General features: G+C 35.1%; 1 long non-coding RNA gene across 2 annotated transcripts; it reads left to right on the top strand.

Annotated features, from left to right (window-relative positions):
* Window positions 1–60: 60 nt before the first annotated feature.
* Window positions 61–26,363, top strand: LOC143237488 (uncharacterized). 2 transcript variants are annotated; one of them, XR_013020101.1, is made up of 4 exons: window positions 61–576; window positions 6,362–7,245; window positions 9,927–10,186; window positions 16,673–20,562. It is a non-coding gene; the product is annotated as an uncharacterized LOC143237488 (long non-coding RNA). The 2 variants fall into 2 exon arrangements; XR_013020102.1 differs by lacking the exon at window positions 16,673–20,562 and adding an exon at window positions 25,956–26,363 and having other exon boundaries at window positions 65–576.
* Window positions 26,364–26,432: the final 69 nt, after the last annotated feature.

Below are 26,432 nucleotides of genomic sequence, written 5' to 3'. Positions count from 1 at the left end.
AATTTAAGAGTGCTTTCTAAAAGTTATCTAAAACTCTGAAATTATGTGCTTTCTTATGTGTCAGGTTTTGAACTTTGCATAACAATTTTTTTTTTAATAAACTCATAGAAGAATCACAATTTCAAATATTACTGGTCATCCATTTTGCTTCTCAATTTATTTAACTTCATCAAAGTGCAAGAAGAAAACAAGTCACAAAAATTAAAATTGATTTATTTTAACCAGTTGATAATCTGTATTTTAGTATTGCGAGACCGAGCGAATGAAGAGTTAATCATGGCAGATACCATTAAAGGATGGTTTCAAGGAGTTGATAAAAAGCTATTAAATGTGTGATGGAAACGGTTATTAAAAATACTTCGAAGAGTTGGTTTCATTTAACCATAACAGAAGCCAAAATTGTTATTTTCTTAACAGGAAGTGCTATAGATGAAACAAAAAATTAAGAAATGGCAAAAATATGATTTTGTCTTTGGGGTTAAATGTGGAGCTTGTGACGGAAGCATTTTCACTTATTGAAATATATTAAACGTTATAACTTACTGCATCAAGTTTGCGTGAGAAGTAAGCGAAAAGGTAGGAAATATCCAGTTTTTACGGTTAACTACTACTTTTAGTGTTATAAATATTAATAAAATGTAAAATTTAATGGAATATAATTTTCTAAATTTAACAATTTTTTTTTAATATAGTAAACTTAAATTATTATTAATATAATAAATAGACCTATCATAAACTAAGAAATCATAGACATTTTGAAGTCTACAAGAGATGTGTTGGAAGCTTGTATTACTATCAGTAGATATGTACAGTTTGTTCATAAATGTAGTCTTTGCAGATTCGAGGAGAAATTGTAGGCTATCCTAAACAGAGCAGAGGAAATAGATAAAGACAATTATAAAGTGTGGAAATTGACAGCAGTATTTCAGTTGGAACTTAAACCTTTCCATGCAATTGATTGAGTAGCTAATAACATCTTTCAGAATGTTAGAAACAATACTGTTAAAAGTTAATGGTACAACTAATAGTGCATTTAAATAGTATTGAACAAATTCTATTAAACTATTTTGCCTTTAGGTTCTGTAAGTGAGGAATTATAGAAGAGAAAGAAACTAGGAAGAAATTAATGGTTTGAATTTAAATATTGTGGAGTTAGCTTGTTTATAAGGGCTATTAACTTAGCTATAACATTAAATTTTGGGACAACATGGGAACTAGTGGTCCATCTCCACTGTTTCATCCTCTAAACTACATTTAAATAATTTTTAAAAATTTTAGACATCCTTTTAATTCATATATTTATCAAGCTTTTTCTTAAACTCATTTAAATCTTACTGCCTCTACAATTCCCTTGGTGTGGATTCCTGTACATAGTGAGGGAACCTCCAAGGGAAGGTTCTAATCCTGTGGGATCTAAACATCCACCCATATGTTTGCCATGCATGGTAACCTGTGAAGGGAAGGAGAGGTTTCTGATAGTTAAGGGGTCTAACCTTAACAAACCACTTTGCTCTTGAATTCATGTAGATGGGTAGCCTTTGGGTGCCTCCTACAGTCATTCGGCTGATCCACTTGGGCTAGCTAGGATCAATCAAGTACCAGTGTTCAATGTTCTCAACAGGTGTTGTGCACACTGTATCTGATGCTGGTATTTGGGTATAGTGTTCACGAAACCCAGCGATACTGCAGTGTCCTTCTTTGGCATTGTAGTGCGTCCCCAATCGTAGGGCTCCATGGTGGGTGGAGTCATTGGGCGAGGAAACAATTTTTCTTTTATAATGAGTCCATCAATAAGAACTTAAATAAAACAGTGAAAAACAGTAGATAGGTAAATGACCACATCTTGAAGATTCAGAGCAGCAATATTCAACATCTGTAACACTTGTACCTCATTTTCTTATATTACATTCACTTTCAGACAAACCCTCAGGGCAAATGTTTTCCTTTTTTTATCCAGAAGGAACTAGAGGGACTCACTGGCTTTCCAAAGTCAGTCAAAAAGCTTCACTCTGGTGATGAATTGGTGGAAACATCCACATCTAAACACAGTGAAGTCCTCTTACATTCATAGGTGACTGGGGATATACCCATTGAGGTTATGCCCCATGCTGCTTTGAATTCATCACAGGGAGTTATTGTTAGGAGGGATATGAAGAGCATCCTTGAGTCAGAGATTCTTGCCGGTTTTTCCACCCATGGAGTTTCTACAGTGAGGCATATCTCCACTCGCAAAGATGAAATTATGATGCCTACCAATGTCCTCATTTTAATATTTTTCATCACTGCATCCACCTGCCACCATCAAGGCAGGTTATCTTAATTGCAAGATTATCAGTTCAGTCACTTGAAGACATCGTGTCATGGTTCCTTGATGTGTGCTCGCTGTGGTGGCAAGGACCGTGATGCCTGTGAGTGTGAAACAGACCCTCATTGCGTTAATTACAATGGCTCTCACATATCCTATTTTCATTTTTTCCCTAAGTGGTTGGAAGAAAAAGAGCTGCAGCATTTGAAGACAAAATATTACTTACCCTGAGGCTCAAAAGTTACTGTCCACCACTTCATCTCGAACATATGCTGCTGCACTTCGTTCCATTACTACAGTGTGAGTGCAGACAGTTCTCTCTGTGCCTCCAAAAGAATCATTCTCAAACCGTATGAAGTCCACGATTAAAAAAGTTGATGAATCAACGTCAACACTCATTTCTGTCCCTAACATTCATTTCACCAAACCCTAAGATCCACTTCCTTTGGTTCTGGGTATGGGCATTTCCTAAGGTACATGTTCTTCTCCTGCTCCAAGATGGAAAATGATCATTCGTTCACATCCTCAGTTGCTGGAATCTTCTTCCAATGACAAAGACCTGCCCAATTGACCCAGGGCTGGATCCATAGAGGTCAACAGACCTCTCTCAAATAAAGACAATAAAAAAAGAGACGTGGTCGAAAACAGAAAAGCTCTCCACCCAATTCCGTCTTCACATTAATAAAAATGACCACTTTGATAGAATGGAACTGTCGACGTTTACATTCTAATCTGGATGACATCAAAGCACTGATTGCTTCATACAGTCTTGTATATCTTTCCTTACAGGAAACATTTCAAAAACCTGCCAATACAGTCACCTTTCAGCAGTTTTCTTTGTACAGAAATGACAGGCTGTGTGATGGACAAGTGCATGGAGGGGTGACACTGTTGGTTAATTGGCATGTGCCCACCCTGTCTTTGCCACTCAACACATCCTTCCTTGGAGGCTGTAGCCATCCGTGTTTCCTTTGGTTATACCATCACTGTTTATTCTCTCTACCTGTCTCTTGAAGAGACCTGTGATCAATCAGACCTTGATGCTTTTGTTGAACAGTTGTCATATCCCTTTTTATTCCTGGGGAACTTTAATGGACTTAATCCCCTCTGGGGAGATACTGATATTGATGGGAGAGGTCAGCTCTGCACCTAGTCTGTCCTTTATTGCTACTGATCTCTCAGTTTGCTCCCCTTCACTATTCTCCCGTTTTTTCATGGAGAGTTGACAATAACCCATGAGGGCAGTGATCATTTTCCTATAATTTTGAAAGAGACTGGCCATGGTCAATGCTACCTGACCTGCATGTCCTAGTGGAAGCTTGATCAAGCCAACTGGCCCTCTTTCACTGCTCTCACAGAACTTGATCCTACCATTGTGTGTAAGCCATCAATAAAAGACTGTGTGGCAGCAGTGACTGACTGTATTATACAGGCAACTGCTCAGTTTCTTCCTAAAACCTCAACACATTTTCCACAATATCCTAGTCCATGGTGGAATTCTGCCTGCCACATGGCATGGAAGGCTCAAAAACGGGCCTGGGATACTTTTTGTAGCTACCCCACACTCTCAAATTGCATTACTTTCCAGCAGGCCTGTGCACATGCTCAGTAGGTAGGATGTCAAAGCCAGAATGACTCTAGGATTAAGTTCACAACCAGCATATCTTCTTCCAACAGTTACAAAGTCATATGGGCCAAGATTCAAAAGGTCAGTGGGCAATATAATTCTGTTCCCCTCTCGATCTTACTCTCTGATGGCTAGGTAATAGCTGATACATGGAGCATTGCCAATACCCGTAGTGAAAGCTTATGGCAGGTACTTAGCACTTCTGCTTCATCCTCCACCTTCTTAGCCACCAAGACTTGGACAGAGCAATCACATCTTTCCTTTCATGTGGTTTCCACACATTCCCATTCTTTCCTATAGGAACTTAGAGTCCCTCAGGGCTGTGTTTTTACTGTCACACTTTTCAGTATAAAAATTAATGCCATCACTAAACAACTCCCTCTTACTGTTGCAAATGGGCTCTATGTTGACAACTTTCACATCTCATATCAGTCGTCGAACATGAGGTATATTGAGCAGTAGTTACCGACTGCCCTCAATCATTTACTGAAGTGGACCACAGCAAAGGCCTTTAACTGTTCTCTCTCTAAAACCTTTTGCATGCACTTTTATCACCAACATGGTATTGACCCTGATCCTGAACTCTGTATTGGTGAAGTTGTGCTTTTTGTGGTCTCTGAGACGAAGTTCTTGAGGCTTATCTTTGACTGTAAGCTGACCTTTATACCACACATCAATCAGCTGCGAGTCAAATGTACAAGAGCACTGAACATCCTCCATGTCTTTTCTTCTACCACTTGGAGAGTGGATCAATGTTATATGCTAAATATATATCATGCTCGTATTTGATCAAAACTCGACTATGGATCACTGGTCTATGGCTCTGCCAGGACCTCGGCCTTGAAGGTGCTAGACCCCATTCATCATCAGGGTCTTCGGCTCTGCACTGGGGCTCTCCACACTTCCCCAGTTCAGAGCTTGTACACTTATAAACCTCCGACATTTGCAACTGTCTTTACTGTATTCCTCAAACTTCAATCCTTACCACATCATCCCACCTGGAGTTGTGTTTTTCTTCCTTGGTGGGCCATGCTTTTTCAGAACAGATGATCTGTCATTGCTTCTTTTGGCCTTCGTATCCAGGCGCAGTTGAATGAATTGGGTCTGTCCTTAGATAGCATTGCTGTATCCACTTGTCAGTGCATCCCACTATAGCTTATTACAAACCCTAAATGTGACCTTTTTTTAAGTCATGAAAAAGTACTTCTGATTGGAAATACCATCTGTTATTTGCTGAACATCTTTTGAACCATTCTTCCATTCCTATTTATACAGATGGTTTGAAATAAGGTGACTCTGTGGGCTCTGCCATGGTTTGTTGTAGTTTGGTGGTTGTGCACAGAATCCCCTCTACAGTTTCTGTGTTCACTTTTGAACTGTATGCCATTTCTCTTGCCCTGGATCACATAAAAGCTAAGTAGTATTCAACATGCACTGTTTATATTGACTCGCTTAGTTCTTTGCTGGCTTTGCAATCGCTTCATGTGTTGTTTTCACCTTGTTCTCGTAAATATTCAAAACCGACTGGCTCATTTCTCATTGACATCTACTTCTATCCAGTTTTTCTGGATACCAGGCCATGTTGGTATTCGTGGGAACGACCTCGCCAACATTGCAGCTAAATCTGTCTGCTTTGGTACTATTACTGCTCTGCCTGTTCCATACATGGAATATGGTCCTATATTCAAGGCGTGGCTCCGTGCCAGTTGGCAGTCCACTTGGAGTGAGTAACGTGAAAACAAGTTTTTTGAATTAAAACCCTCTATTGGGCTTTGGCCATCTTGCTTCCATAAGCATTGGAAAGAGGAAGTTGTTCTAACTGGACTATGCATTGGCCACAGTTTTTAACTCATCATTTTCTTTTATCTGTGTGGCACTCAGATCAGGATAAGCCACATTTTACTGTCTTGTCATTGTTATGACTCTCAACGACAGCACCATTTTAAACATTTTTATCCCAAGATTTATCCATAACGTTAGACAGTGTCATTGCTGATGGTGACAAATGTTTTTAGTTTTTTATAGGCCATTAATTTTTTAATACCATTTAAGTTTTTAATTTATAAATTAGACATTGTTTTAATGTGATTCCATTTTAAGAATTAAAGTACAACTAGTTCGATTTGAAATTAGAAGATGGCTGAATAAGTCAAAACCAGGACTGGAAAGGCCAGCTTCAGGTGTCTAATGCTGATGTTTGAACTTAGCCATTAGTCATCCTGATGAGTTATGATAATTAAAATTATGCTGCCGAAAGCCCTTTACAACTTGTATCACTGTAGTTTCTCTCATACTGCTGTAAACTAGATATAAAAATTGGATTTAGTACTATTTATGTTTTTAATTTAAAAATTAAGCATTGTTTTGTTTTACTTTGATTCCTTTTTATGAATTTTAATAATTTTACTCTAATTTTAACTTTTTACCAGGTCTTTGGCACAGACAGCCTATTTGCTTTGCATCATAAAACACCAAATCAGCCAACCAACTAGCCTCTACAATATCTGAAAGCAACCCATTACAAAGACCAATCACTCTGAAAGAAAAGCAAACTGTCTTATCTGAAGATGACTCCTACCCTGCCAAAATATATATTTGTGTCCCTTAGTCCCACTATTTTCACTGTTAAATATGAAAAAGGATGATGCATCCACACTGTCAATTCCCTCTACAAACATAAACACCTCAGTCAGATCTCCCCTAACTCCTTTTTCAAAAGAAAACAATTTGAGAGATTTCAGCTTCTCCTTAAAATGTCTACCCTTCTCTATTAGGAACCATTCTAGTAACTTTTCTCTGATTCCTTTCTAACAATTCTCTGTCTTTCCTGTAGATAAGGAGTCCAACACCAAACACAGTATTCTAAATGAATTGTAACCAGTGACCTGTAGTATAAAATTATAACATCTCTAGTTTTGTATTCAGTATTTCTGTTGATACAACCTAAAATCCTATTTGTCCAACCACTAGCAACAACATGCTGGTTAAATGGCTAAAGAGACTGATCAACCATTACATCAAGATTCCTTTTCTCTATAATACTGTTAAGGTTATTCCCACCCAATTATGATAACTTGCATGCATTATCTTAAATTTATTATAATCAAAACCCACCTGCCATGTATTTTCCCAACTCATAAAATGATCTAAATCCTTTTGTAAATCAGCAGCATTCTTTTCACAACTAGCAACATCCAAGACCTTAATATCATCTGAAACTTTAAACTTGATGATGAATAGACAATGGTGAGGACCAAGATAAACTAAATGGAGAAAACATTTTGAGAAGTGTTGGATAATTTTAAAGAAAAAGGTAAATTTTTACTATTGTAAAGCTAGAAGTATAAGAAATAAAATAGATGACCAAAAGTCACTTGTTGGAACGGAGCATTTAGATGTAATGGAAATAACTGAAACTTGGTTATATATACACAGTTTTAAAGTTAGAAATTTCTTTGACATGCAGGGTTATAAGTTATTTAATGAGGATTGAACACTAAAGAGATGGTGAGGAATGTGAGTTGCATCCTGTTGAAGTTCAGGATATCAGTTGGGATAGCAAGGAGGTTGAAAGTGTTTGAATTGCTATTGGTGGATGCAGAAGGATAAGTATTATTGATAATTTGTTACAGAGTATTGGATGAAACAGGTGAAAATAATGACCCCTCTTGTTCTATTAAAAGTTTTGTGAAATTCCTAGGAGATCCCTCTTATGAGCCACTAATGTGGTTCATGATACAAAATATGGTGCTCAAAAATGGTGCTTAATTGTTTGCATATACAAAAAATTCTGTGAACTTACTCTTACACACAAAAAGAAAATGGGAGGGTATCATAAAGATATTCTACATGCCAAGTTTTATAAACCCAATGCTCAGTGACTAAGAAGTGGTGTATCACTCTGAAGCCTTTACAATCATAGCTTCACAGTCTAAACTTGCTGCTTTACACTTATACTTTCATGGGTTACTTTGCATTGGGGAATTTTAAACAACAGAATACTTTTGGTCACACTCATGATGACAAGAAACCCACGTGAAGTAAAAATGTATTTCAGGACAGTTGGTATGAGTATTAACACTTTTACCAAAATAAATCAGAGAACTGTTGCCAACAGTTGCAAACTCTCTCTTTGTTAACTTGAAGATGACCTAAGAAGGTTAAAATGTTGTTCTCTGCTTTATTAGTAAAAGTGTTATTACCCATACCAGCTGTTTTGAGATGCATGTTTTCTCAGTCTATTTTGGATTCTCTCTTCCAAGATGACCAAGGTTGATATTTTAGATGCCTTCTTTCTCATTCCAATTTGGCCCATTTCTGGTCATTTCTGTTGACGTATTCACAATGGTTATTCGGTTCTGTGTCCTTCTCTTTGGCATAGACACGGCTTTTTATGTTTCAAACCAATTCATCTAGTCCTTTGCTTATTGTATGCATCTTCTTGGCCCCTATCTCCATCAGTACATAAATAACTGATTTTCCCTGGTCCTATCTCAATAGGATTTTGCAGTTATTACCTCTACTCTCCAAGTAATGTCTTGCCTGAGCTAACTAGTTAAATTTTCACATCTATTTTGACTCCCACCCAATATCTTTTCCACATAGTAGTTTTATTCAATGTGGATTGGCTCAACCTTTTCCCTTGCACTTTCATACCATGGAGATCTTGGTGTTGGAGAGGCTCTTCACTCTCCTTTGCTTCTTACACATGCAGTTCTCTCACTTTTGGGGACTCTTACTTCTTTCAACCCTGGTTTCTCTTGTTTGTGTAAACATACATCCCCTTCATTGAGCTGTGGAGAATCAGTCAAATGTTCTGCAAGCTAAGGAGAGTGATCTGTGCACTCATTTCATTGTTATTTCCTGTTCCCCAATTCCTGATTCTTCCAGTGGGGAATGGGAGAACCCTTTCTTTCTCAGTCCCAAGCTATTTGAATGTTGATATTGAGAGTTCTTTTGCAAATTGTGCCTTTTTCCTTGGTAAGAAACTGCTTGAGGTTTAGTACTGTGAAGTTATATGAAAGTAGTATGGGACGCTTCATTACATTATCTCTCAAGCAATTTCAAGCAGATATGTCCAGTCATGGGGCTTGAAATTGCTTCAGGACACAAGTAAGTATTGCTCCCGAGGTAGCTATAGAAGACAGAATAATGTTCTGTTGAAACATGTATTATGTTCCCCCCAAAATAAACCACTTCATTACTTTTATATATTTTTGTGTATCAGTTTACTAATAACACTAATCTCATTATATGGTTATTGCCCATAAAAGTTGCTAACTAAAAATTTTGGATACTTGAAATTCTTGACTGCAGCTTATGTAGATTATGTAAATATATACATATATTTGAGCTGAGTGATTAATGGTATTTGCTAATTGATTAGTCAACAGCCTTATTAATCAAGGCATCCAGTTAATTGATTAGTACAGCATTCCTCAAACCATGGTACATACAATAAAAAAAAAAAAAAAAAGAGGTAGCAGCAGGTTCTAACAACCAGCTCTTTTTCTTCCAATTAGCATTTCAAAATTAGTAATTTTAATAGAGCAGTTAGTTTACATAACACTCAGGTGTAATTGCTGCTCATAGGTTATTAAATAATAGATGAAATTACACAGCTATGTTGTAATTCTGAATGTGCAGCAGATGCAGGAAAACTATCTGAATAAAGAGGAAGCAGATGGAACCTTTGTATTCATTTTATCTTCAGATATTATAGAGATTTGAAATACTTTCATTAGAAATAATTCTTCATGTTTCAAACTGAAGCATATTGTAATGATTGAGTAGATTGTGTTTTATGTGAAGGACTGTACATTTGTGAGTGTTTTCACATAATTTTGTAGTATTTTTTGATTGACCTTCTATTTATCTTGTTGAATAACTTATAACTAGATCTGGGACCACAGATGTCCCTATTGTTTGATTGGAGTCACTTTTTTGTAACACAAGAAAGTAATTTGCATAACATGTTCAATATATATTTTTTAGTTTCACCAAAACCTGTTGAACACTATCTGCTCCATTCAAGTCAATTTACAAGCACTGATGATCAGACAGCAGAAGGAGAACCATCAACCACATTAGAAACAAAAGTTAAAAGAAATCAAAACAGGGACAGTATAGATCTACCAGTAAAAAAAAAACCTAAGATGAAGCCCAAGACATCAGGAAGCAAAATAATTTCATAACACTGAACTAGATGACCAGATAATCTTTCCCTTTGGGTGCTAGAATTCAGTATACAAGTGGTATGATCACCTTAACTTGTTGAATAATTCTCAGCATTTTTATTATGGGTTATATCAATTTTCAAAATGTAGTTTTTGTTTGTTTTCTGATTGTCTTTAAGTTTGTTGTTAATTAACCATTGATGATGAAGAAAATTTTAAAATATAGGTTGCTGATGGCTAAATAAATATAATTTTCCAACAGGTTATCTTTTACAAAAACTTCATACAGCTACAGTCCTACATTACTAGTCTATAAGTTTTCTAAAAAAGAAAAAAACAAATTGAAATGTCGATAATCATTAATCACGTGTGTGTATCTGTGTGTGTGTGTGTATATATATATATATATATATATTTAATTGGAATGGGAAAATAATCTTTGTGAATTTTTTCTTTTTATATTCCAAAGATATAAAGTAACTAATATTTTACTTTAAATACAGTGAATGTATTACAATTTTGTCTCATTTGTATGTGTCTAATTATTAATAGTAATAACTTTTAAGATGTTTAATTATTGATTTTATTAAAAAGTAAATGTTACAGCAATTGCATGTAAGCAGGTTTTCAAATATTTTATTATAATTTATAACTATTGCAGTAAGTATGATAACTCTTTATAACAGGTACAATATTTTGATCTCTGGTGTGATCATTATCAATTATAGAAGTTTTTACAAGAAAGAACTTTTTAGTTGCACAATTCTCTTTTGAAATATTCATTTTTCCTCCTCCTCTTGACATTTGGATGTGGCTGATACGTTTTAACAATGAGTGCAGTATTAAAATATCACAATTGCCTATCATTTCTCTTTCCTCTGGTTGTTTAGCAATCTATTCATTTGATGTTTCAAGCCTTTACCCCTCAGATTCCTGTGGGATGGACGTGTTTCATGTAAGTCTCCCATCCTCTCATCTGTAAACTAATTTTGTTTTACTACTAGCTTTTCTAAGGACCATGCAACTCTTTTATATATTTCTCTTTCTGCAGATCTTTCGTACTTGGTCCCAGTTATAACATGGTTTGTTTGTTTGTTTTTTTATTTCTTAACTTGTGTAGCTATATTACAAAAGATTCACCTTCCTCCCAACATTTCTGGTGACCTCCAAAGAGCCTCTTTCTTGCACCCTCTTTGGTTTTTATGGTATTTTCTCAAACTGATTTCTGAATCAGGACAGTTTGTTTTTTTCAGGGTCCTGACTTCATGTATTTCCTCTGGTCGTAACCAGTTGATAACAGTAATCTGTTTGCATTATCTACTTCTTCCTCTACCAATTCTCAGCTTTATGTATCAGATATTTCTTCCTATTTTTTTGCTGCCTTTAAGTTGTGCAACATAGAAATAATTGGGTTGTGTATTCTCAACCCAGAAAATAACTTTACAATTTTCTGACCAATCCCTTCCCTTCTGCTTCATCCTTTGAGGGACTATTTAAGAATTTGTGTTCATCTGTGGAACTCTTGGCTTCATCAACTTTTTTAAGTTTGTTTTTTTTCATTTGATCTGATTATCATCTTCTGCTTTCAGCTTTTCCAGTTTTTTTTTCATCTTTTATCTGTTTGCATTTACATTTTGGATAAATAGGTTTTCAGCATTTTATAAAAAGGATATTTTAAACCAATACTTCATGCTTCCTCAAGTTTTATTCCTATCTCTCTGTTGCACCATATAAATTTGGAGATTGGAGACTGTTAATAGATCTTTTCCATCTCAATTACTATCTGACTCATTTGAAAATTTATACAAATACTTTTAAAATAACTCTTCATCCATCTTTTTTTTTTTGGCTTTGCAATTAACAAAGTCTTGAGGGTACCAACATTTCTTCTGTTCTTCCAATACAGTATGTACCTCCACTTACAAAATTAGCTATTCCCTTTCACTGCATTTTCTATACACATGCTACAAGTATTCTGCTTCCCCCTACAGAAATTGAGAGACTCCAACATGTACCTTATGCAAATCATCAGGCATCACTTCTTCATGTATAGGAACATGACATGCTTATGTGACTCCCTCTATGCTTCTGTATTGAACCATCACTTCTTGTTTGGCAGTGCTTTTATTTGTACATGTTTTTTGTATGTTTTAACAACTCATGTTCAGCTTAAGTTTATTTAATTTTCATTCATACAGTTTCTTCACTTTGAAACAGGGGTTCCCAACAGGTGGGTCGCGACCCCCTGGGGCAGGGGAGTCACGTAGCCTTGTTAGAAGTAGCTTGGGATAACATTAATTTTATTTCATCAATTACATTTTCAAGTCGCGAGTGCCAAAGGTTGGGAACCCCTGCTTTAAAATTTTATCAGTTGGTTACAATTATGTTATTTTTCTTCACTGCTCAAATTTGATGGACTCTTTTCACTATGAATTCTGACATTTGTGTCAGTCAAGTCCAGCCCAGTCCTTAATATTTTGTTCTATGGAATTGCTAGTTTGCCAAGCCTTTTTGGTTCCACCACTAACTGCTCACAACTTTATATCACTTTTTTTTGTGTTTTTTTTTTTTTTCAGTAACATCACTGATCCCTCTCAGTCATGGCTACATAAGATGCTTTCAGTGAGCTCTTCACAATCAATGAGATCTTGCATTCTGGTTATATCTTTCCTCTTACCCTATGAGACAGTCTGCTTTGATGGGTGGACAAGGTAAATATGGTATCAGGCATGTTATTTTTTCTGCAATGTCCGAATCTACATCTTTTTTGCAGCTCATCTCTGCAAGGCTGGGATGCTTGGATAAAAACCTGGAAGCTTCAAACCATTAGCCTGTGAATGGAAACACTTTGTATATCAAGGTTGTCAAATCAGTGATGTCGAGAAAACCCACTTGTAAAGAAAAATATATATGTAAAATGGCTTGTTTGGGTTGAGAAAAATGTTTACGTAGAGGAGCAAACAACGTTTCGACCTTCGGTCATCATCGGACAATGACTAAAAAAGGTTGGAACATTGTTTGCTCCTCTACGCAAAAAATGTTCTCAACCCAAACGAGCCGTTTTTACATATATAAGGTTGTCAAATGTCTAATTTTACATTGGGCATTGAATAACTTTCTTCTTTTCACCTGACATTGTCTGCTGATAGTCCATTCCAACAATTCTATAGTGGTGGCACATATCAGTCACCAAGGTGGCACCTGGTTGAGGGATCTGTGTTTTCAGTCATTGTATCTAGTATACTTGGTCCACACTTAACACATTCATCTCATTGCATATCATGTACCAGATGCTTTCAATCTTGTTGCAAATTGAACAGAATGGTCCATAGATTCTTTTGTTTTCAGGGAACTTTGCAGTTTGTGGGATTCTCCCTATGTGAATGCATTTGCTACAAGCCTCAGTAACAAATTACCTGTCTTTTGGTTTTAGGTTCTTCATCCTCAGGTTTTAAGAGTTGATGCCTTCAACCAAGATTGGTCCCACAAATACATTTATGTTTATTTTCCTATCTGATTACTTCATTGGGTTATCTGTCTCATCTATACCACTTCTTGTTTGGTTGTTCTGATTTCTCCTTTTTGGCCAACTCAGCTGTGTTTTCCACAGTTACAGGAACTACTACTCTCCTTTCCTGTACTTCTTCCATTGTCTCCCTCCTTTCTTCATCAACCTCAGTTACCAATCCTATTTCCTGCACATCCTGCCCTGCATCTTCACATCTTCCTTTTTTTATTCAGTTCCTTGTGAGGAAATATGATTTCTCCTGTTGATGTGCTTTCTTTTAGCTGGTTCCATATGCCTTTCTTTCATGGAGGTATATTAGCACAAATGGAGGGCATTTTTCAGGTGGTCAACAACTCAGGGACTTCCCACTGAACAGTCTACTATGGCTTGGGTGGCAGAATTTCTCACTTGTTTTATCCTCTGGCAGTCTTCTTCCTTTAGTGATCTTTCAACTTCAATCCTTACTAATTGGGTTCAACTTTTGATTGGATTGGCAATTACGCCTTGAATTTGTTCTGGGTGTTTTCTCCTCAGATTAGGCACTTCTCTTTTTCATTTGTTTCTTGACTTCAATGTCTATTAGAGGAAATTATACAATCAAGCATGTGTACCGTGTCAAATTCTTTCATCTCCTGTTATCTACATCATATCACAGTTTCTTTTTTGTTTTCCACCTTTGGCCATTCTTCAGACTTTTGTGCAACTCTGACTGGTAAGTTTCTAATTATGCTTTTTTTTTATTTTCATGGGCTTTCTCTTCTTTTATCATAATATGGATTTTGTTCTGTGGCAAGTGGCTCCTGACCAGATATTCTTTGATTTGAAATCTGAACTATACAGTCATAATAACTCATATTTTATATTCAATGGTTTTGCAATGCTCACCATGGAAATGGAGTGTTCTACAAGATCACTTCTAGATGAATAACCTCATGATATAATGTGTCATAAACTTGCACATCCTAGACCATACTACCGATGGAGTGCATGGGTAAAGCAGAAGGGGATAGCTGCCCATGTTCACCATGCCTGTCATGAATAACTCAGTGTGGTCTGCTTTTCAAAATGGGGTTTTGCAGTCACCCATTCCACTTTTCCCTGTGTATCATTTCTCCAGACTCTCAACTGCTTTTTTTTTACCCTTCCTTTCTTGAGTGGATTTTGGGAGTCATTACTACTTTCCAGTTTCTAGCTGCTGGAGTGGTAGACCATAGAGGTTTCCTTGAGAGTGTAGCATACATATATAACATAAACGTATATGCATATATTTCTCTCTCCTTTCTCTTAACAAAAGGGCAAAGCTGGGATTTTTTCCTCCTTTTACTTCCTAGGTTATTGTTATTGTCTGATGTAGAAAAGAGCTGGACCAGCCAGTGCTAGATTTTCTTCGTACCACTGAGTTCAGGTTGATAGTGCCCTTTTGCTGTAGTAGAGACTGGTAAGTGTCCTTAATCTTGGTAATTTAGGTTGCAGGAAAACTTTTCCTTGCTCCTGTAGTTAGGTTGGGGGACTTTGCCTCATAATTTGGTTGCAGGACATATGATACCTTGTTTCTATAGTTGAGCAGATGTTCTGCATCCTACTTATAATTACAGGTGCATATGGTTTAATTCCCTGCTCAAAGCTCAGTGAATCTCATTCATCTCCTGTTCATAATATGGGCTACAGCATGAATCCCTGTTCATATAGTTGAGTTGAGATTCACACACTGCACTGTAATTCTGGGTTCAGTTTGACATGCTTCTTGTCTCCTGCAGTTGATGTGGAAATTTATCTGGTGATTGCTGTGTGCTTAATCCCTCATTGTAATTCCAGTTGCTTGCATTGTGACACTCTGTTTATTTGTGGTTGAAGTTCATTTATACAGATAGATTGTGGTCTGCTTACCTGGCCATGTATTTATATGCAATTGATTCTTTGGCACTGTAATTGTGTCTACAGTAATCCCAACAAAGTCTACAATTTTCATTATGATGTGTTTCATGTTTTCTTTTCTAGTGTCTAACTTTAAGCAAAATGCTCTGCAATTGCCAGGAACCTCAAGTTTGAACTGTTTCAAAAAAGCTTCAAAGTTTGTTGTTGAAATTTCTTTCTTGAGTTTTTCTCAGGCATCCTGCTCTTTGTTTCTGCCATGGCAGTATCTGATAATACAAAATATTCTCTTTCAAACTGCATTGAAAGAATAGAACATACATCCAGTACATTTTTGTACAAGAAAAATTTTAATTAACCATAACATTTAACATATACTACTCTCTCCTTGCAACTGGCAAGGTAATTCTCTTTTGCTCAAGTAAGAATTACCTAGTTACTTAGTAAATGATATGCTTCATGTCTTATGTGTTCAAAAAATTATATACCATATACATTTGGAAAATTGAAATGTTGCATGCCAAATGCAGTTAGTTGTCTCAATTTACCTTTTGAACTTTCCAAATTGTTTGAATAAGTAAGATATAGTCATCATGAAGTCTTTCACATCAGCAAATGATTTAGATATGTTATCTTTCAATGCCATTTCAACTCAGTAGGAAATGCAGCAAATGCCTAGAAGCCAAATACATTTATCATTTTTCAGTTTTGTCAGCTATCAATTGTAAACTCTAATTTTAACAAAGGCTCAATCAGTTGTAGCTGAAACTACATATAAGTGTATTTCTATGTTGAAATTGAAACATTTCCATCAATTTTGAATACATCATCAATGCTACCTTTAGATTATTTACATCTGCATCATCAAAATGATGAATGTTCTGTAAGGCAACATAGAAATAGAAATAATCCTTCATAAAACTCATTTTAGAAGTACTTATGATTGTCAGTGTGATAGGGCCCATCAAATAAATGTAAAGACCTAGAATTTTTATTTTGTCTTACACCCTGTTACTCATTTCAAGAGTGTCTGAGATTGAGAAATATTTTGATTAATAAACAGAAATGGTCTATTATGTTTTAAGACATTATTTATTTCATTTATTATAGTATGGATTTCTTCAGGTTTTACTTATCACTTTAATTGGTCTTTTAAAGATTAATTTACTTCCTTCTCTTCTTAGGAAATTCTTATTTATCTGGATTTATCTAGTCAGCATTCTGATATGTTCATTGACCTTGTTGTTTGTCCTAAACTCATTTCCATCCTCTGCATAGTGTTTCCTAAAATGGTAATGCTGTCATGAAGCAGAAAAAGAGTTTCATCTAGTGTCCAATGATGACCCAGCGAGTGTTTTTATCATCTTTGCTGCATGTTTTTTTGATGTTCCCATTGCACTGCTCTCAAGTGTCTGGACCCTATTGTTGGGACATCTTGGATATTTCTGTGATTTTCTCTGCATTACCACTACTTTTGCCAGTTTCATGACTCTTTGGCATTTTAAATATGGATGAAGAGGGGTTAAAACCTTTGAGGTATGTCTAGTCATAATTTTTCACTGTATTACTTTTCTGCAAACCTACTATTACAGAATTATGACATACTATTCTTTCACCTGTTTAGGACACTACCTATGTTCACTTTTTGGCTCTGTGGGTTCAAAAGTTTTACTGGCCTAATTGACCCTCTTTTTAAGAACTAAAGAGTATTAAGGGTGAAGTGGTATCCTGTTTAAAATAATGCCTTCATTCTGAGTACTTTATGGTCCAGTCTTTATATAAGGTTGGTGTACTCCACTCATTTTCTCTCAAAACCACTTTTTCAGATTTTTCTGTTTCTAGATTCTACTCTGATGCTGCTTGCCTCTATCTTTTTTGTTTTTTAAATCATTACCTTACTGCTTTGTAACATATATCTTAATTTACCTGTATAAACTTAATTCTCCCTATTTCCAGTCACTATTGTCAATGTGGATATTCTAGTTTTCATTACTTCACAAGTAAAAATACCTGCTTAAAATTTTACATTTTTAGAATTAAAATGAACTTCAGACAGGTTCTTACATCTGATATACTTTCTCACTTATTTCCCCACAACAAAGCTATGTGTGGTTTTTCCATCTGAATTGTGGCTAGAAAGCAGAGATTATGTAAGATGTGAATCATGTGCAATAATTCATGTGGAAGATGAAAGAGTATAGAATTAAGGGTAACTTGACACATACTCTACATTGCATTAGGACATTCAGTACTTTGAGTCATGCTTTTTGAAAGCATAAGGGCAATTTCAACAAAGAATGGATGGGCTTTCATTATTTCAAAGGTATATTTTTGGAATTCGCTTTAATTCTAGGAATTTAAAAGTTAAACAGAATTGTAAAATAGGAATTGAATGCAAAATTAAATCCATTGTGAAGTTAAAGTGCTGACCAGTTACACTAATATCATGTAGCAAAACAAAATAAAATCCATTGTGAAGTTAAAATGCTGACCAGTTACACTAATATCATGTAGCAAAACAAAATTAAATCCATTGTAAAGTTAAAATGCTGACCAGTTACTCTAATATCATGTAGCAAAACAAAACTGAAATCTGTTAGAAACTGACATAAACAATGTGAAATAAAACTGAAGTTAGATAAAACAGGGGAGAAATTAAAACAATGAAATAAATAGATTCTTTGGTCACTATACCAGAAACTAGCTATCTTATTCATTAGATCTTCTCACTGACTATGGAGTAAGAGAGACTTTCTAATAATAAAAAAAAAGTGCACAGATAAAAAATATTGTTATACTAAATTTTTATATCAGACTGAGAAGTCTTCATGCAGTATCTAACCATCCTTAAGTTATGTATATCAATGACTGTTTCAGATCACATACAAAGAACTGAGTGTTATATCAAAATGACTTTGGAACCTCAGTGTTCTTACAGCTTATGTTGCTATGTTCATTAATGCTTTGCTTGACAACCATGCATTTTGATAACAGCCCTGTGGCATAGTTTCCATTGCACAGGTTCCATATTAAGGCTACTATCTCCAAAGCACAAAAGTCTTTCCTGCATGCTCTCCATAATCTACCTTGTATATGAAAGTGACAGTTTCTCATTTTGATCACAGAGAAATCCTTATGCAGTAGTTCGTGAGATTTAATCAGCATGTCTTCATATGGAATAGCATAAATACATATTTCATTTGTTAGTTTATGAACAGAGGCTATGACTGAAGACCATTTTGGTGAACTCTACCCTACTAGTCTTGTTTCCATATGAGGCTTGTATTTCTATGTGGTACAAATAATCTATTACATTGGTCCCTGACTACTTCTGATATGGTAATGAGTAATGGTTTTGAGACATGCTATATACCACTTTTGGAAATAGTTTTCACCATTTGACCAGTAGAAAATGAACCATAGGATTTACTACCCATATGAAAATACACATACACTTTGTGAAATTTTTCCCCATCTAGGTGCCATTCACATGAATTCTTATAGTTGGTCATACTTTATTAGATATGCTGTTGAAACAACTTTGAGAATTTGAAAAGACAGACCAGGTTCCAGTCAAGCATTTTTTTAAACATTGTGATTAGCTTATGAAATCAGTTTTTATGAACATTGGTGGAAGTTATAACATTACAAAAATTTAAGAGAGAAATTAATTGCTTCTTGAAAGATAAAGGGAGGGTTTAAATTTTAACTTTTCTTAAGAGTGTACATACAAAGACATCCTTAAATAACTAAATTACATTTTATCTGTAAGTTATGTGCAAGATTAGTTGAGATCACACAACTGTCAAATTAAACATATCATGAAATAAAATTATTTTCCTAAAGCCATAATTTTACTTTTTTGTTGACAATTCCTTTTTAATTCAATAAAAGGTAATTATTAAAGGGAATATTTTATTATAAGTTCCATCAGCAGTCTTACTATACCTTTTATTTATTTGTTGTGTGGCTACAAAGAATTTATCTATTTGAAAACAATAAATTTCAAGTGAACTTTCAATTTAGAAATATTTCTCCTATATTTAATGACTACCAACTAAAAGTTTTAATTCTATTATTCATTACTCCTTTAAAATGTTCAACTAAGGGTCAGAGTTGAATGCTGCAATTATGAAAATGCTTCTCAAGGGTCAGTATCATCAAACAAAGCAGATCTAATTGAGCATCAGCTGGAATGTTTCTCCCAACCAGATACTGTCTTATGTTCTTGAGACCTTGAAGACATAGTGTGTAACATTAAGTTCTCTGAAGCTACCTATTTGGATGCATTACTTGAATGTGGCATAATTGAATGCATTAAAGGGTTAATGAGTTCTTACATTGTTTCAAAGTATTTAAAGGAAAATATATATTAGTAGTTAAGATTTATCATTCTAATGATAATCATTATAGAAAGAATGATTTGAATGAAGTACAAATATTTCTGTCAAAGTTATTTGATTTAAATTGGGATTGTTTTGCATGCTAATAATTTTTGAGTAAAGTTTTGATTAATAAAATAATGTAAGCTTTTATACTGCAGTTGTCCTATTTGTATACTTGAAAAACGTGATTCATTTAAAAGTAAGTAATATGAAAGATTTCAGTTATTACTTATTTTTGTAAAGAAGTGATTTATTACTTTGAGGTTTTATTGATGTAAAATATGTTTCTATTCCTTTTCATTTGTGAAGTTTTAAACAGTATAGAATATCACAAATATGAAGCCTATTCCAGCAAAATATTTTGTATATATTTATACCATTCTTTTACAGTTGTAAATGCTATCATGTGGCAAGAAGTTATATAAAGTTGTGGAGATAGTGATTTACAATAGGCAACTAAAATCCCTTCCAAAATGTATAAATTTTAACATCGAAGTGTGTGTTAATTGCCAGAATATTAAAGGCATCTTAACTGATCAACTGTTTATCTGCTGCTAATATCTGAATTTTAGTGATATATATCTTCTTTCATGATAAATAACATGCTTTATTTGAGGTTAGTGTTTGAAATATTTCCTGTATATTCCACACACCATAAATAAATAAAACAAGGGAGTTTTGCAAACCAACTCTGTCATTAGATGGTTTTCTTTGCCCATTGGTCAAGCAAAGTACTAGAAACAATGCTATTTTAGATTTAGTGTTATCTTCTAATACAGAAATGATCAAAAGGATAGAAATTGGAACATCGGGCTGCAAGTGATTATTCCTTTATTATGTTTATGTTGCTGCAGGTGGAGATCAGGAATAATATTTTGCTTACAAATTTGAAGGGATACAAATATCAATTGTAAATTTGGCAGAGGAGTTACCTGGCTACAGTAATCAAACAAATAAAATTTTAAAGGTAAATTTTTAAGATAAACATATAATAGGGGGCTGCAAGTAAAACAACACAGGTTGATTCACACAGTGTGCAAGGGATAAAATTAAAGAAAAGCATTGCAAACTTAAGAAATTTAAATTGACTGATATGATGGAAGATTTAGAAAATTACAGAAGACCAAGAACATTGGTGAAACAGGAAATTGTGACATCAAAAAAATTAATAATGTCACATCATTACACTTCCTTTTGATAACACATGCTACATCATTACACTTCCTTATGATAACACATGCTACATCATTACACTTCCTTTTGATAACACGTCACATCATTACACTTCCTTTTGATAACACGTCACATCATTACACTTCCTTTTTACTATTAAAAAGGGTGGGCTGAAAATGTAAAAATTAACAGCAAAAATATCTTTAAATACATTAAGGGTGAACACAATGTTACGATTAGGTAGGATCATTGAAAGATGATGAAGGAAAGCTCTGTAGTGATCATTATGAGATGGCTAGGTTGTTAAATTCAGTTTTTACTGATGAAGCTTCAAGCAATATTCCACATCTCAAACAATTGATAAAGGGAAACAAGATGACTACATTAATTCTGAGTTGGTGAAAAAAAAATGAGAAGTTTAAAAAGTAATAAAGCTCTTGGGTCAGATAATATTTACCAAAGGGTTTTGAAGGAGGTTAATGGTTGAATATACGAATCATTTGCTACTACTTTTTGTTTTTGTAAGTTACTGAATGGTGGGCAGGTTCCAGAGGATTGGACGTTAGCTAATGTAACTCCTTTATCAAACTAAGTTTAAGCCTATTAGTCTTGCATAACTTCTGGGAAAAATTTTGAAAGTCTAATAAGAGATGGCTTGCAAAGTAATTTAACAAATTTTAGAATGTTCTTGGATAGTCAGCATGGTTTCATCAAGAAAAAATTTTGCCTTGCACATTTTTTGTCATTCTAAGTTAACTGCTTATGTAGATTTGATGTATTTTGAACTACAGAAAGCATTTGACTAGGTGCCACAGAAAAGGCCTAAAAATTCTCTTTTAGGTATGGAATATACATTAACTTGATATAAAAGTGGCAGATTTATAAATGGAGTTCATTCAAACTAGATTAATGTCACACGAGTTACTCAAGGCTTAATCTTGGAATCTTTACTCTTTTTTTTCATTCACATCAATGGTGTAGATGAAGGGATGGTCAATCAGTTGCTTAAATTTATAGATAATATTGAGGTCTTTGGTGTTGCTGACTGTAAAGAGGATGCTGCTGCTTTATAAAAAGATGCGGTGAATTGCATAAATAAATGGCAGATAGGTTTATTTATGATCAATGTAAGAATTAAGTATAATTTGGATTGGAATAACCTTAACAGTATTATGAAAGAAAGGGATCTTTGTGTGGAGTTGATCAGTCTCTTGAGACATCCAATGCTAACAGCATTTTAGATTGTATTTACAAAAATATTGAATATAAGTCTAAAGATGTTATAATTTCATTGTATAGGCCACTAGTTAAGCCACATTTGGAATACTGCATTTATTCTTGAGCTACTTACCTCAAAATGGGCACTGAATTGTTGAAAACTGTCACTAGACACTTGTTAAATAATAGGAGTATGTGGCATGTTCACACCCCTTCCTCGTCCTCGCTTCTTGTTTGGCAGCTTGCAAATGCAGACATCTTTCTGTCGTTTAAGTTTGAAATGTTTCATTTCCACTCTATTTTGTTAAATTTTTATTTTATTTTGAAGGCATTTCTTTACCAATGTTTTGCCACTAAATCTTTTACTTGTTTAATACAACTCAAGTATGCCTTCCAAAGTTCACCTTATCACTTCAAGTTTATCTATAACTATACGTCAAGCCACAGATACTGGCAACTTGTCAGGGGATTTATCTGCCTTTGCCAAAGGTTTGAGCATTCAATGGATATCTCTTATGTTTCACCTGTTTCTTTAGTACCTGATGTAGTTAATGAGGATCTCAACATCTTTCCTCTTCCCCAGCTTAAGACATGCCTTCCCACACCCTGCCTGTGGATTTAGTTTGGCCTTTGTTGGTTTATGAGGACTGTGTTTCTCAAGTGTGTGATGTTTTGTTCATTGCTCTTTAAAGCTAAATTTTATGACCCTCATCCCTCCCTTTTTTTGTTTGTTGTGAAAAGAAATCCCCTGTTCTCTGATTTTTGCTTTACACTTTGTCTCCCTTATGGAAAGACTGCGTTCATTTCTCTTGTCCCCCCATTTCTGGTGCTGTGTTTGCCCATTCGTGCCATACGTAGTACATGTTTTTGTCTACTAGATCTTCCCTTCTATGTCTTTGCTTTTTCGTCTGTGCGACAGTTCAATGTTTTTCCCAGTGATGTAAGGCACACCAACATCAGTTCTGCAAGCTGCCCAGTTGTTCAGGATCCAGTTGGAACTCCTCTTTTGACTTTGTTTAGCAGTGCAATACTTGTATATCTCACTGAGGTCTTTGTACCTTGTCATACAGTTTCTTTATCCCTTTTTCCTCCTCCCAGGTCCAGCTTGCTTGTTTCTTTCTTCCTCCTCAGGATCCCTGACCATGGCAACATCTTTCTTTGTTGATTGCTCCCTCCTCACCTAATGGGCTTTAAGACCTCCCCACACTGTTGGAGGGTTTACTTCCCCTGTTTTCAGTCCAATGGGCAAGAAAATGGAGTCTGATCAGTAACCTATCCTGTCTCACTCCATTTGTTTATGCCTTTTAGTTCAACAGGGCATCCTACTTTCTCTTTGGATGACAACAAATGTCATCTCCAATGTTTATCACCATATTCCCTCTCAGTACATTCTTCTTTTCTTTGTTTTGTCCATCATAGAATGATGTACTGATTTTACACCTTTCCCTTCGGGCCAACTTTGGCATCTTCCATCCATGTTGGTAGGTTTGACCCGTGGTTTCACTTACTCTTTATCTAGGGCAACGGACTTCTTACTATTCTGAGCAAGTGTCAGCCTGTCCAACTTGTTAGCTCCTTTTCAACAGTACTCAGGTGAGCTGGTTTTACAGCCAAGTGAAGTCTTTCCATTCATCTTTCTCAGTCCCTGTTCTTTAAGGGTTCATAGTCACCCTTGCAAGTTTGGAACAGCTTCTCCTCTTCGCTTTATTTCTAGTACAGACTGTATTGTTCTGTCAATTTTGAGAGTGTAATATTTGATGATTTCTTTTCATACTCATTGGTCAAGCTTGTTTTCAGTCCCTTTAATGGGTCCTCCATGGCTGATGAAACCTTTAGTTTCTGTCATTCTCCTTCTCTACTACCATCTTGATTATATCTTTTTGGGGGTGAATCCAGGTTCATATTTCTGCAGGAATCATGCTTTTTACTCTGTTGGCAGATTTCCTTCTATTTGTGGATGAATCCCTTCAGGGCTGAGATGCTTGCATTTTGTTTTTTACACAAAGCTACTCAAGGGCTATCCGTGTAGATGCTTGTGTTGACCATAGTTTGGCATTGGGCTGTTTATTTGAAGTTGTACATTTTCTTCTTATCACCATCCTGGAGCTCCTTCCTTTCAACTGGCTTAGGGATCCTCGTTTCTTTTGTGCCCATAATGGTGAGATTAGGTTGTCATGTCAAATACAAGGTGCCTTTAGACTTCTGGTGAATTGTTTTCCCAACTGGATTGGGTTTACACAACAGAGTGGCCCCTTCATTTCATTTCTCATTTTCACTGACTTGGCATTTGGTGATTTGTCCCGTTTGTTGGCACATTTATCTCCTCCTCCTTCGCCAGTTGATCTTACATTTCATATCATTGGGTTTTGGCTATGGCTGCCTTTACCTGGATTTTGTAAAACATTTCCTTTTTTATCCTTCTCTCCAGTTATTTTGTCAGTTGATCTCCCACCTTCATTCTTGGTCCTTCATATTGCTCATTCATGTTATTCCTCCCCTACCTCTTCTCTTCTTCCTTCAATTGCTGTCACAGATTCTACATTCCAACCTTCTTATCCTTCATTTTCATGTGCAACTATTGTTTAGTCCTTGGTGGTGTGGTCTGGCTCTCGTGTCATATGGTCTTCATAATTCATTACCACAACACCTTTATTTCCCGTTCTTACTCTTTATTCCATTTTTTTACAGATACATTGAATGCCTCTGCATTCTGGTGTTTTCAGATTGGACCTTCATGTTGTATTCAATTCCATTATTTTATCTCTGTTTGCTCCTCTTGCCTTGTGTTTTTCCCCCCCATTCCATTCTAGGGTATTCCCTCCCCTCTTCACCTGTAGACAACATTGGTCTTATATACAGAATGCACCATAATCCATGTTCTCTCCTGTTCCTTCCTTGTCTTCATCTACTTATGATGTTAACTTCTTTTTACCCTCAACAAAATCCATATAAAGTTTTATCCTGGTATGTGCTACTAGTTTTTATATTGTCAGTGCAGTTATCTTCAATGTTTCCTGTTCCTAGCTATTTCTTCTGAGGCAATGCTCTTCCTCCTGAGATCTTTCTCTCTTTACCCTTCTCAGTTGGGTTCATGGTTACATCCACTGATTTATTCCTCATGTTGTCATTCCATCTTTTCTCACTTCCCATCTACCTCTTCACCTTTTTCCCTTGCCTTCCCCCTCAGGTTAGCCTAGAAGGAGATTCTATGTTTGGGCATGTTGTCTGCAATATCATTGTTTATAATACATGTACACTACATTTTGTATTATGCTTCTAAAATCTACCATGAACTGAACAGATTTTGAATGTAGCCTGTTTTGGGTTTTATGTGCAGAACAAACATGTTTCAACATACATGGGGCAGTCATTTGAACTAAATACTTAAGTGTGGACAACATTTTTCAAAATATTTGAACATGGACTTTGCCTTCTCAAGAGAAACACAAAAGCTCATCATCATTAGAAGCCTTAAAACTAACACTGTAGATTAGGATTCACAGCACATAATGGAAGAGTATTTAGTAAACCATGAGAAACTAATAACTAAAGCATTTTTAAACCATGTATTTTTTGTTGAAAACTGCAGTTGTTATAACTGCATCGATCTTAATGAAATCAATTAACTTATAATGGAACCCATTCTTATATAATTTCAACATTTCTAACAGAAAAAAAATTCATCTTCCAGGTGTTTACATTACAGATTCTCTCAAACAAGTTGTTGGAAATGAAGTTATAAAACCTGTGAATATTGATGAAGACTACAAAAGAGAGATGCACACTTCTCCAAAATATGTAATAAGAACAATAGGTATTCATTCTTTTGTAATAATAATAATAAATAAAGAACTATGTCATCTGTATAACTGTGAAGTAGCTTTCCATCATTTTTAAACAAGTCTTATTTATTAATATGGAAAAAACATTGGGTCTGATGTATTTTTTTTCTGGTCTTTATGACAGATTGAAATATTCATAAAAATCCGTTCTTTAATTTTGGTATTACTAGTTTTTATTGTAGTTATTATAGAATCAGCTGTAAGATATACTGGTTCTATATTAAGTAATTTATCTAGCCAAGTAAAATATAACCATAAACATATTTCAAATATTTCTTTACCAAAGCATTTTTAATGCATAAGTGTTCACTTCTGTTCGATTTGAA

The sequence above is a fragment of the Tachypleus tridentatus genome, chromosome 13 (assembly GCF_004210375.1).
Source record: "Tachypleus tridentatus isolate NWPU-2018 chromosome 13, ASM421037v1, whole genome shotgun sequence".
In the NCBI taxonomy this organism is placed as follows: Eukaryota; Metazoa; Arthropoda; class Merostomata; order Xiphosura; family Limulidae; genus Tachypleus; species Tachypleus tridentatus.
This window is presented reverse-complemented; position numbering and strand designations above follow the sequence as displayed.